The sequence below is a fragment of the Papaver somniferum genome, chromosome 5, assembly GCF_003573695.1.
Source record: "Papaver somniferum cultivar HN1 chromosome 5, ASM357369v1, whole genome shotgun sequence".
NCBI lineage: Eukaryota > Viridiplantae > Streptophyta > Magnoliopsida > Ranunculales > Papaveraceae > Papaver > Papaver somniferum.
In genome coordinates, this window is record NC_039362.1 from 85008356 (window position 1) to 85020757 (window position 12402).

At 36.1% G+C, this 12402-nt stretch overlaps 1 long non-coding RNA gene across 1 annotated transcript; it reads right to left on the reverse strand.

Moving 5' to 3' along the window:
- Positions 1–347: 347 nt before the first annotated feature.
- LOC113282080 lies at positions 348–3457 on the reverse strand. Its single transcript, XR_003326531.1, has 3 exons — positions 1999–3457; positions 1244–1324; positions 348–734 (listed from the first exon to the last, which is right to left on the reverse strand). It is a non-coding gene; the product is annotated as an uncharacterized LOC113282080 (long non-coding RNA).
- Positions 3458–12402: the final 8945 nt, after the last annotated feature.

Genomic DNA, 12402 nt, shown 5'->3' on the forward strand with positions numbered 1-12402 from the left:
ATTCTAACTACTCTTACAAATATTATTAAGTCCCAACAATATTATTAATATTTATGTGATTATAAATTGTTGACCCTACGTATAAGTAAAGGTATTCAATAATTATCTATGTGTCTTTTAAGATCTATCAGTAATACTAATCTCACTACTTTTATGATATTAGATTATTACGTGTTCATACTTTTTAGGTTAATTATTCTCAAATCCTTATTAACTAAAGTTATCGGTGCCTAAAATTTTTACTTCAATACATTAACAACCAACAAAACAAATAAATAAATCAATCAAATAATCCTTTTAATTATTGATAGTTTTTAGTGATTAAGATTTATCTCACACCCCAACCCAATTATAAACTAATTTATTTCACTAACTGACACTGGCTATTTCTATCTTTTCTCATGTAAGATCTAATAGTGAGCTCTGATACCAACACTATAGCGCCCCAAAATCTAGCAACCGACTAATCAAGGAGATTAACTAAATAAAGAGGCACCACGAATCTAATTCAAATACTTAAACATTCTATTAAGAAATTGAATACAAAACTTAACCCAGAAATAGCCCGCTCAGAAATATATAAATACAATAACTTCTCTCAAATGATACATATATACAATAGTCATTTGGTTAAAAAATATAATATGAAACATAATAAACATAGCCGAAGTTAATCAACTTATGAAATCAACTCCTCGAAGCTTTCGCTGCGCAACTCTGATCTGTCTCTGAAACTGAAAGTGGGAATGAGTGAGCATATCATCCATAAAAGGGGTGCCCAGTAGAAATAACATTTAACTTTCAAGTAATCATAACAAGAGTTGGAAAACAATAATGTTTTCCCAAACAATAAATAGTGACCAAGTCACTAAAATAAATAATATGTATATGGACAAACTCCTTCTACAAACAATGTATACTATTCGTGCTAACCACACTCAATAGTTATTGATAACACCAAGACCATGATGACCCGTAATAAGCATAAAAGCTGAATTTATGTAGATATAATTGTGAAGGAGCGTATCTTATATACCACAAGTGGAAATTTTCATTTCCCATAACAATTCATAATGACAAACAAAACATTACAAGTTATTTCCTAATCGCGGAAAGATTCACAGAATTATCATAATGCAATTTAAACAAAGCATGGAATGCACGGACAGACAATGCATGAATTTGTTAAACATAAACTTTTGTAAAAGCAATATGGTTACAAAAGAGTCAAATGTATACCCACCTCTTTTGATGACAAGCCACGCCTACCTCGAGATCCATGATCCACTGGTTCATCCTTTGAATTGATCGTTGTTAATACTAACTGTTAATCACACAAGAACTCTGAGAATCTAGCCACAATGGCTCACACAAGAATCATACAAGTCTATCTAATGATTCTATGCCCATTTATGGTTCTACACCTTTTTATTATCTATCTTTAGTACATCTAAGGTTTACTAATTCAATTAGGTTGGTTCTATAGTCCAATATCTAAGTCTTATGAATATCTACAACATTTTAGAAGGAATATTAATGTTGATTCGGACCATAAGGGTCCAATTCATGTTCATTAGGAACACTGACTATAAGCCCAAGTTCACTAAGTAAGCCCATTAACTAAGGTCCGGTCCATCTGAGTCAACTAACGGCCACTAACGGTCATAAGAGTCAAGGTCATGTCAAATGGTCCATCGAGTCAAATATGAATCGGTCAAGGTCAACTCATATAGAGTCAACTCAGTCATATAGACTGATATAGGATAGTCGACTCAGTTAGACAAACCGAGTCAGACGAGTCAGATGAGTCACTGGGGTTACAACTTAGATTCAATCAGCTAAACTGAAAGCAATCTGGACAAAGCCATTACACAGGCCAAAACTTGAGATGCACCATAATGGTGTATCAACAACATATAACACAAATCCAAAACTCTGTTACAAATTCAATTCTACCAAATAACTACAAGATTATTTCTTAATCACAATAGAGCCTACCTGCAAATGCAGTTCCAATCTTTTACAGCAAACTCTAACAACAACTAGCACCAATTCATCCTCTCTGCAAAAGCTTACACTCACCTAAGTCTTAACTACCACTCAGACATAAAAACTCAACAACTTCAAGCATGCAATTACCTTTACAATCTGAACTTCATAACCACAAATCACAAGGCCTGCACAACTCAACTGCGACTCATCCAACAGTTCATCATTAACTCAGCTCTTCTCTGCAAGTTCCGCCCTTTCACTTTCTTGATCACCTGCAAATCCAATATCCTCAACTCCTACATCAATCTAAGTTCATCTCAAAACATACACTGTCTGCACATTATTCAATCTCAGCTTGACTAACTCAACATCTTCATCAACTCATACAAATTTAAACACCACTTCATCATAGCCATACCGCACCAGTCCATATCTCACCTAATACATTCATCTATTCCAACTCAGCATATTACAACTCTATTCCTCATTACATCTCCCTTCAACACCACCAGATTGTAACAATATCACTTCTAGGTCTGCAAGGTCATTACTTCCTACTCAAATACATCCATTATTCTATTCACTGCTCATACAAATTTCCTGGCATCAACTAAACCATGAGATGACTTCACTCCAAACCATAAACATCGTCTTTCCCTCAATCATCTCAACCTTACAAACAACATCATAATGATTAGACATTCCATTCTGCTTCCTTAACAATCAGATACACAGTTCATACATATATATCCCCTGCAACTTCAACAATCTTCATACTACAACTATAAACCATAATCACAATTCCATTCTGCACTTATCTCAATCCAGGTTCTATTCTCAATCAAATAAACCAAATACTTTAATAAACTCAATTCAAAATACAAAAATTAAAGTAATTAGAGACTTACCCAAGCTCAATATCCTCTGAATTTCCAATTTACCAAATCAATTCTACTCAAACCGGAACTTCAATTTAGGGAAGAACACATGAACCCTAATTCTTCAATTCTTCTCTGAAATCGAAATTGAAACCAAACAAACAATTATACTCTATATCTAATCAAAACCCGTCTTTAATTCGTCACTTAAACCCTCGAATTCATCTTCCAGGATCCAGTTAACTCCATAACCCTAAATCTTTGATTCAAACCTCAAAACAACTCCACAACTTCAATTAAGTATTAACCCTCTTAATCTTTCATCTTCACCAACTTAACATCATCATCATAAATCCTAAAAACAGAAACCCTAACCCCTGATTCACCACAAAACCTTAGCAATTGTCAATCTCTTTCTCCCTAAATAACATCAACACCACCTCCTTCACCATCTGATTAATTTATTAGTCAATCTCTATCTAACCCGCTCTCAAATTCATCACTCGATTCTTACAGAGGAAGAACAGAAAAGAAAGACGGAGAATATGAAAGAAGGAGAAGAAAGTGAAATGAGAAAGAAGAATGAAGAAGGGAAACAGAAATTAGAGTTATCCTATCGATTTGGCTAGGGATAAGGCCAACGAAAAATGTTAAAGGAACCCAAGAATATGATAAGGGAAAGCCACACGTGTCCTTGTTGCATCAAAAGCATTTTTCCGGAAATGATAATTTTACCCTTCATATTATCTTGATGTTTTCTTCTTCATTCGATATATGAGTGACATGTTCGAGTAGTTCATTCCGCGTAATTTTTCGAGATCTATCCAACAGTACTAGTTTCGTATCAAAATCATTGTTAGGTTAATTTCTATTAATTAGTGTTCGTGTTAAAATAATCGAGTTATTTTCGGCTAAATCGACACTTGACCGGTATAATAGCGTTGACGAGCTTGAGGGTCTTTACAAGTTGTTTTAGCCGCAGTGAAGACTTTTGATACCAATTTGTCTCTAACATGTAAGCCTGTTTGATTTCCGTTTAGATCGAAAGATCAAGGTGTGTAAATCAGTTTGATTTCCCGAACTGACGACCCCCGAAGAGCAGCCTAGATTCTTAACCACCTCTCAAGAACAATTTTCAAAACATAAATTATCAGATATCTATCTTGAGGAATCACAAAGTCTGAGACGAAGATAACTTTGCGATTTTTATTTATCTTTCCTGAAAGAGATTACGAAAACCTCGATAACAGAAAAGCAAGATCTAGATACACGAACTATCAAGATAAAAGATAGTCGGACCCTGCTTCATGAATCCCCAAAGCAAAGTATTTTAGTCGTAAACCTAATTATGTTTCTCAGGGGAAACCTAGGTTCGTAGAGGACGACTCTAGATCAACAAGGACACAAAATTTCAGGGATTTAATTTCCCAATTGAAAGAGTATATTTATTTATAGATTTTCAAGATTGAGGTTGCTTAGAATCCAAGCTAAGATAACTTGGGAATCAAGCAAATACTTTAGGTCTTGAAAATACATTAGAAGAATATACACAGTGGTCCGATTCTGGAACCGTGTACGATGACTGTTCGATTCGGCAAATATGCCATGTGAACAATAAGCAATGTGATGTTCATTAAAAAACTTAAGCGTTTAATCATGATGTACACACATGAGTGTCTGAATGATCAATGAAGTCTTAGAAGTTTTTAAGAGACTCATAGCAATGCTAAACATATTTAAAAAAAAAAGTCTTTGGGCATCTGCTAAGTTTACTAGGATAATTGGTGAAACGGTTTTCCAACCACAAGGCTAGTTCACGAGTCAGGGAGCTACAGTTTGTGAACCGTGTTCGCCAACCACAAGGCTAGTTCACGAGTCAGGGAGCTACAGTTTGTGAACCGTGTTCGCCAACACTACTTGGCTCAAGAACTCAGATGGACGTAGTTTGCGAACTGGGTTCGCCAACCATTCTGTGGTTTATGAATTCAGATGGACACAGTTTGTCAACCGAGTTCGTGAACTGTACCAACTGAACTTGAGGTTTGCGAACAGGTTCGCCGACCTTCCTGTATGTCTGAATTCAGATATCTATGGTTCGCAAACGGGTTTGCTAACCTACCCTGAACAAAAATATCATAAGTTCATGAAACACTCTCTTATGATGTTCGAAACATTTCTAAATGATTAAATCAATTATATGGGCTATTTTCAATTGATCCACAATTTAATTCTCAAATACTAAATTGCTTTGAACTAATATTGTTAAGGACCTTTGAACATCTACGCTAGAATCTTATTTCGAGATTTTTAACAAGACAAGCTTGACTCGAAATTTCTTCTTTCTAAATCTACTAGAAGTCATACGACATAGCCTCAATAGATAGAAAAAATTGTGGGTTCAACCGAGCATTGCTATAACACAACCTCTACCAAGAAAGCTTCCGCGACTTATTCGTTTTTTTAGTAGAGCCAAAAGCGTCTTAAAACTCTCTACAAGCTGTTTATTTCGATTTGTGTCTTGACTTCCACTTATCAGGCCAAGTTGCAAATCCATCAATATCCAACTTCCTCAAGAGATGCGGACCTTTGTTTCGTTTTGGACAGTTCAGGCCTCACAGCTAACAACTCCGATGCTATAGTCTCTCTAAGTGACAGATTGTTGGCCGTGAAGCATTTCTCAGCTAAAAAAAGCCTGACGGGCGCATTGCAAGCTCTCCAAAATGTTCCCGCAATTTTTATGTAAATCTGCGTGCTTGTTTCGCAGAAACATTTGTAGATAGAAAAAAGTCAATAACACGCCCTTCTCCTGCATCTTTTGCTGCTTCCAAAAAATAATTTGTTTCCATGGATAAAATGCTTGTCACATATTGCTGAATAAATTCACTGGGAAATTTGAAGACAGTTTGTAGCATCAGACAACCCAAGACATTCATCTTGTCATCCTTTCCCCAGTTCCAGTTGGACTTATCTTCACTGCCGAAGTAGCTATCAGGGAATAGTAGCCAGGGAACAAAGCAGTTAATAGATTCAGAAGCAGAATATACTGCAACAGCAAGCGCCTCGGAACACTTTCTTTTATTTGTGCGAAGCTTTGGACTTGCATCTACGATGAACGCAACCACTCTGAGCCCCAAGTTCAAAAATTTTCTAAATTTTTCACTCAGCTCTTTCCAAATTAAGTCCATTTAATCTTGAGTTTTTGCAAAAGAAACTAACGACTGGATCACAAAATTTCCAAAATGAGTTGATGAGACCTCGAATATGAATAACCTATTGCTGAAAACTTTTGCGAGAATTTCACAGTACAAGGTCTCGGGTGCCATTTCCAAAATGACCTCCATTAGATGGCTAAAAGTATTGTCATTTAACAAATTCAAATTTTTCCGCATGGTAACATTTTGTATCAGGTTCCCTTCTTCTCTTGTATTTTCTCCATGACAGGTAAGAATGATAGAAATTATGCTCAACGACTCTTTATCTTCTTCCATTAATAACTTCAAAGTAGTATGTATCACTAAACTTCTACATTGATCAACTCGGATAGTTGTTGTAAGGATCCTCGACCCGTCAACGCTATTAGACTAGTCAAGAGACGACTAAGTCGCTAATGACTCGATTAATTAAAGATGAACTTTAATTAATAGAAATTAACCCAACAACGATCTAAATACGAAACTAGTACCGTTAGATAGACTCGAAAAAATTATGCGAGATGGACTACCCGAGCGTGTCATTCGGACACCACGGGAAGAAGTTATCATCAGATTAATACGAAGGGTAGAATAGTCATTTCTATTATAAGCCACTTGGCCCTTATCAAATTCTTGGGTGCCTTAATAATTCTCGTCAGCCTTATCTTCCACTCGAGAAGATAAACTCGGTACTTATTCTCTTTCTTCTTCTTCTTTATTCTTCTTTTCTCTTTCTTCTTCTGTTTTCTTCTTCTCGTTCTTCACCTGTTGGTGAATTAGGAATCTAAATTAGAGATTTAGATGATCAAGAGAAGCAGGGAAGGATCGAGGGTTAGTTGATGGCGGTGGTTGATTATTCTGGTGAACTCAAAATCAACAAATAAGGTAAATCGGCGATTAATTTACGGTTCCGGCTTTGTTTGATTTTCTTTATGAATTTCAGTATAATTTGGTGATGTATTTTGTGGGTTTGTTGTTAATTATAGTTTAAGGGGTTGTCGAGGTTTAATTTTAGTTTCTATATAAAATCAATTTGGGAATTAGGGTTTTTATAATCAAACCTAGAGTTCCTGAGTTTGGGTGATAAATGAAGATTGAATTGTGGTCTCGACTTGAGACTGTGAAGGGGATATGCCGATTCAGTTGAACTGGTGCTTCTGGTTGTGTTAATCGGGAAGTAATGGATGAGAAGATAATGGCAATATATTAACAGATTGGTTGTATATGGTGGCTTGGTGGTGCAACTGAAGTTTACCGAGGTTGCAGGTGTTATGAATGAGAATAGTGGAGTTGAAGGGTGTTAACTGGTTATGGTGGATCTGTAAGGGAGTCGATGTAAATCAGTTGGAAGAGGATGAACTTTTGATGAATGATTAGGTTAAGCTATTTGAACTGAAGTGATGAGTATAGATGACTGCTAGGTCTAATGGTTACTATAGAGAAGAGTTGAGTTAAATGGTGAAATGGGGAAGATGTCGGTGGAGTTGTAACTGTAGTTAGGTTTTATTCAAATGATGATGCTGGTCTTAGTTGGAATTGAAACTGCAGAATTGTGTTGCCTGTGTGCCCGTTTGGTCTGAGAAAATGATGAGACGATGATATTGAGTTTAAGTGATATTCCAGTTAAGGTGTATGAGCTAAGCTTAGTTGTGGAGATATGCTGATGTGAAATACTTGGATGTTGGGAAGGAAGAGTAGTTATTACTGAAGTTGAGGGTGGTAGCAACTCTTGAGTGATAAATGTTAGGATTGTTGCAGTTGTGATGAAGATAATTATAATTGAATGTCTTAGAGAATGTTGCAGTTCAAATGCACAATCGTGGAAGAGTGTATGAAAGACATGGAAGGGAGATGAATATGGTGTTGAGGTGTATGTTAAATGGTTTGCTGTGAATATTAATGGTGGAAGGTTGATGTATGGATTGAAGCAGATTAGATGAATTATGATTAAGAATGCTCTTGTGAAGCTTTTGTGAGAAGTGAAGCTATAAATAGAGTTTTGGTTAGTGTTTGGTGCAGGTCTGTGTTGTTGTTGCACCATGATGGTGCAACAGTTTCTTTTGGCTGTGCAAAGGATTTGGCATATGCATTGGCCTATTAGTCAGCCAGTCAGCTCAGCTGACTCAGTGTATCTGACTGAATTGAATCGTTTCGACTCAGTACAGACTCAGTGGACCGAGTTAGACTCTTGACCTTTGACCATTGACATCACCGTTGACTGGACTTAGACGTTGACTGTTAGATGACTCCTTTGAAAGTTAGAGACCGTTAGTTAACCCAGCTGGGCCAGGACTTGTGTAATGGGCCGGACTAGTGGGTCGTGCCGGATCAGGCCCGTGAACTTGGGGTTAGATTAGTTTTCCTATCTTGATAAATTGGACCCCTTATAGTCCGAATTAGCCTTTGGTTCCTTCTACAAAGTTGTGGATCTTCATAATACATATTGAATGGACTACATAACCAACCTAATTGAAATTACTAAACCTTAGATATGTTAAAGGTAGAGAATGAAAGTTGTAGAACCATAAATGGGCTTAGAGCAATTCGATAGTTCCCTTAGTCTTTAATTAGAGACTTGTATGAATTATGATATGAGCCATGTATGAGCCTTTTGGCTAACTCTTCGAGTGATTGTGTAATTAACAGTTAATATGTATTAAAAACAATCGATTCAAAGAATGAACTAGTGGATTGAGGATCTCGAGGTAGGCGTGGCTTGTCATCAAATCAGGTGGGGACTCTGTAACCTTCTTGTAATCATTGAGAATTCTTTCTATTGCGAGCATGACGAGTCTTTATTACTTTTGGAATGTTTGTGTGTTTTATTTTCTATGTAAATGCTTGTATGTGTCTCGATGTGCGTGTAATATGCGTTGTATGATTTTCCCCGCAAGGAGTATCTGTGATTCCTCACGGCTCTTTGCTAAGTTAAGCATGGCGACTTCTTCCCCGTTATAATATTACTTAATAAGGAGGCTTCTTCCCCGTTTAAATATATTAGTAGGGCTGCTTATTCCCCGTTTCGATACTATATAAATAATATATAGTAGGGCGGCTTCTTCCCCGTTATAATATTACCTAGTAGGGCGGCTTCTTCCCCGTTTCGTTTTTATATATACTACTTTGTTTTGGGGAAATCACTCGTGTGCATATTATACTTGTTTGTCTAACTTTCTAATCTTGATGGTAATATTTTGAATCATGGTTTGTATGGGCATTCTGTGTGGACGATGTTATTAATATTGATTAGAGTTGCTATTATGTCGTCTTCTCCAATGAGTTTGGCGAGGCTAGAGTGACACCTGCTTCATAATGCATAAATAGTTAAACGATTAGTTGCTTCTTGTTTCTTTCAATTTATATTCTTTTAGAACTGGGAAGCATGTTAGTGATTACTTGAGAGTTACATGTTTTCATTGAGCACCCTTTGGGATTATGTGCTCACTCGTTCCCACTTCAGTTTCAATTTTCCAGACAAGACGATGTACGTGAAGACTTCCGTTTCCGTATCTTAGAGCTTTATCAATATAGAGATGTCGTGTATCTTTTATTATATGTATCTTTACTCTGTAAAACAACACATTATTGTATTCATATCTATCAGAAGGAATTCATCTATAACATATCAGAGACTTTGGGTTTTATTGTTAGAACTTTATGTAATTATGATTCTTATGATCAACAATCTAGATTTGATACTTTATTTAGGTTGTAATCCTATTAGCTAAGAAGGTTTAGTAATTGGGGCATCTCAAGTTGGTATCAGAGCTCACCATTAGATCTTACATGGGAAACAATAGATAATAGCCAATGCCAGTTAGTAAAATAGATTAGTTTAGAAATGGGTTGGGTTTATGAGATAAATCTTAAACACTAAAAATAATCAAGAACTAAAATATTTTTGAAACGAATTGATTGATTGATTTGTGTAACATGTTGATTTGCTTGTTCTTTGTTTCGTATGTGTTAATTTATAAAATATGAAGTAAAAATTGTAGGTTGAAACTAATTACATTGTAGTTAGAGATTTCAATAGAGAAATAGTGATTAATTAGTCTCAATTATTTATCACTTAGAAATTCCCAGTGCTGAATAGTGAGGTTTGTAATTCTGGAATGTTTGTGTTATCTTTGTTCGTAGGAAAGCATTATCGAGCCTAGCTAACCTAGACAGGGCAACAACATTCTTGTATTTCTAGGCATATAAGGAAAACTTGCTTCTATTAGTGAACTAATAGATCCCGAAATTTATTTAGAAGCTTATAAACTATCTTTTCAGATAACTAGAACCAATAGTCCATTGGAAATAGAAATTAGACTTTTGAACCTAGATCTACAAATTATAGATTTTGATTGTAGAAAACCCTGTAGGTTCATATTTCATTCCATGTCGTTTTGAACTCATTTAAAATGAGTTAGTTTTCGCGCGTTTGTAAGTATGAGCAGTACTTGTATTTAGTAAAGAGAAGGTACTTCTCTATAAGGTGGGGAGTTTTGAAGACTAGAAGGATGGTTCTATTTTCGAGGACGAAAATGAATAAGGTGGGGAGAATGTAAGGACCCTCGACCCGTCAACGCTATTAGACTAGTCAAGAGACGACTAAGCCGCTAATGACTCGATTAATTAGAGATGAACCTTAATTAATAGAAATTAACCTAACAACGATCTAAATACGAAACTAGTACCGTTAGATAGAACTCGAAAAAATTATGTGAGATGGACTACCCGAGAGTGTCATTCGGACACCGGAGGAAATAGTTATCATCAGATTAATGCGAAGGGTAGAATAGTCATTTCTCTTATAAACCGCTTGGCCCTTATCAAATTCTTGGGTTCCTTAATAATTCTCGTCAGCCTTATCTTCCACTCGAGAAGATAAACTCGGTACTTATTCTCTTTCTTCTTCTTCTTTATTTTTATTTTCTCTTTCTTCTTCTGTTATCTTCTTCTCGTTCTTTACCTGTTGGTGAATTAGGAATCTAAATTAACGATTTAGATGATCAAGAGAAGCATGAAATGATCGAGGGTTAGTTGATGGTGGTGGTTGATTATTCTAGTGAACTCAAAATCAACAAATAAGGTAAATCGGAGATTAATTTAGGGTTCCGGCTTTGTTTGATTTTCTTTATGAATTTCAGTATAATTTGGTGATGTATTTTGTGGGTTTGTTTTTAATTATAGTTTAAGGGGTTGTTGAGGTTTAATTTTGGTTTCTATATCAAATCAATTTGGGAATTAGGGTTTTATAATCAGACCTAGGGTTCCTGAGTTTGGGTGATAGATAAAGATTGAATTGTGGTCTCGACTTGAGACTGTGAAGGAGATATTCCGATTCAGTTGAACTGGTGCTTCTAGTTGTGTTAATCGGGAGGTAACATATGAGAAGATAATGGCAAGGTATTAACAGATTGGTTGTATATGGTGGCTTGGTGGTGGAACTGAAGTTTACCGAGGTTGCAGGTGTTATGAATGAGAATAGTGGAGCTGAAGGGTGTTAACTGGTTATGGTGGATCTGTAAGGGAGTCGATGTAAATTAGTTGGAAGAGGATGAACTTTAGATGAATGATTAGGTTAAGCTATTTGAACAGAAGTGATGAGTATAGATGATTGCTAGGTCTAATGGTTACTACAGAGAAGAGTTGAGTTAAATGGTGAAATAGGGAAGATGTCGGTGGAGCTTTAACTGTAGTTGATTTTTTTTCAAATGATAATGTTGGTCTTAGTTGGAATTGAAACTGCAGAACTGAAGGGAGAGTTGTGTTGGCAGTGTGTGCGTTTGGTCTGAGAAAATGATGAGATGATGATATTGAGTTTAAGTGATATTCCAATTAAGGTGTATGAGCTAAGCTTAGTTGTGGAGATATGCTGATGTGAAATACTTGGATGTTGGGAAGGAAGAGTAGTTATTACTGAAGTTGAGGGTGGTAGCAACTCTTGATTGATGAATGTTAGGATTGTTGCAGTTGTGATGAAGATAATTATAATTGAATGTCTTAGAGAATGTTGCAGTTCAAATGCACAATTGTGGAAGAGTGTATGCAAGACATGGAAGGGAGATGAATATGGTGTTGAGGTGTATGTTAATGTTGATGGTGGATTTTCAACAAAGGACAAAATCGTAAAATCATGAGGCATGTTTTTTTTGACACGACTTTCAGGCATGCAACGATTCATATTTTACGAAGCCATGTTGAATATGTTTCCTGAAAGGCCCCCACTAGCTGAGCGTACAGTGCCACGCATTTCATCATGTCCTCTATGTAGAATAACGTAATTGGGCGGTTCTCCGTAAGATTGAGAGAAACAACGCCTTCAGGACGTCGGTGACACTCACTGTTCC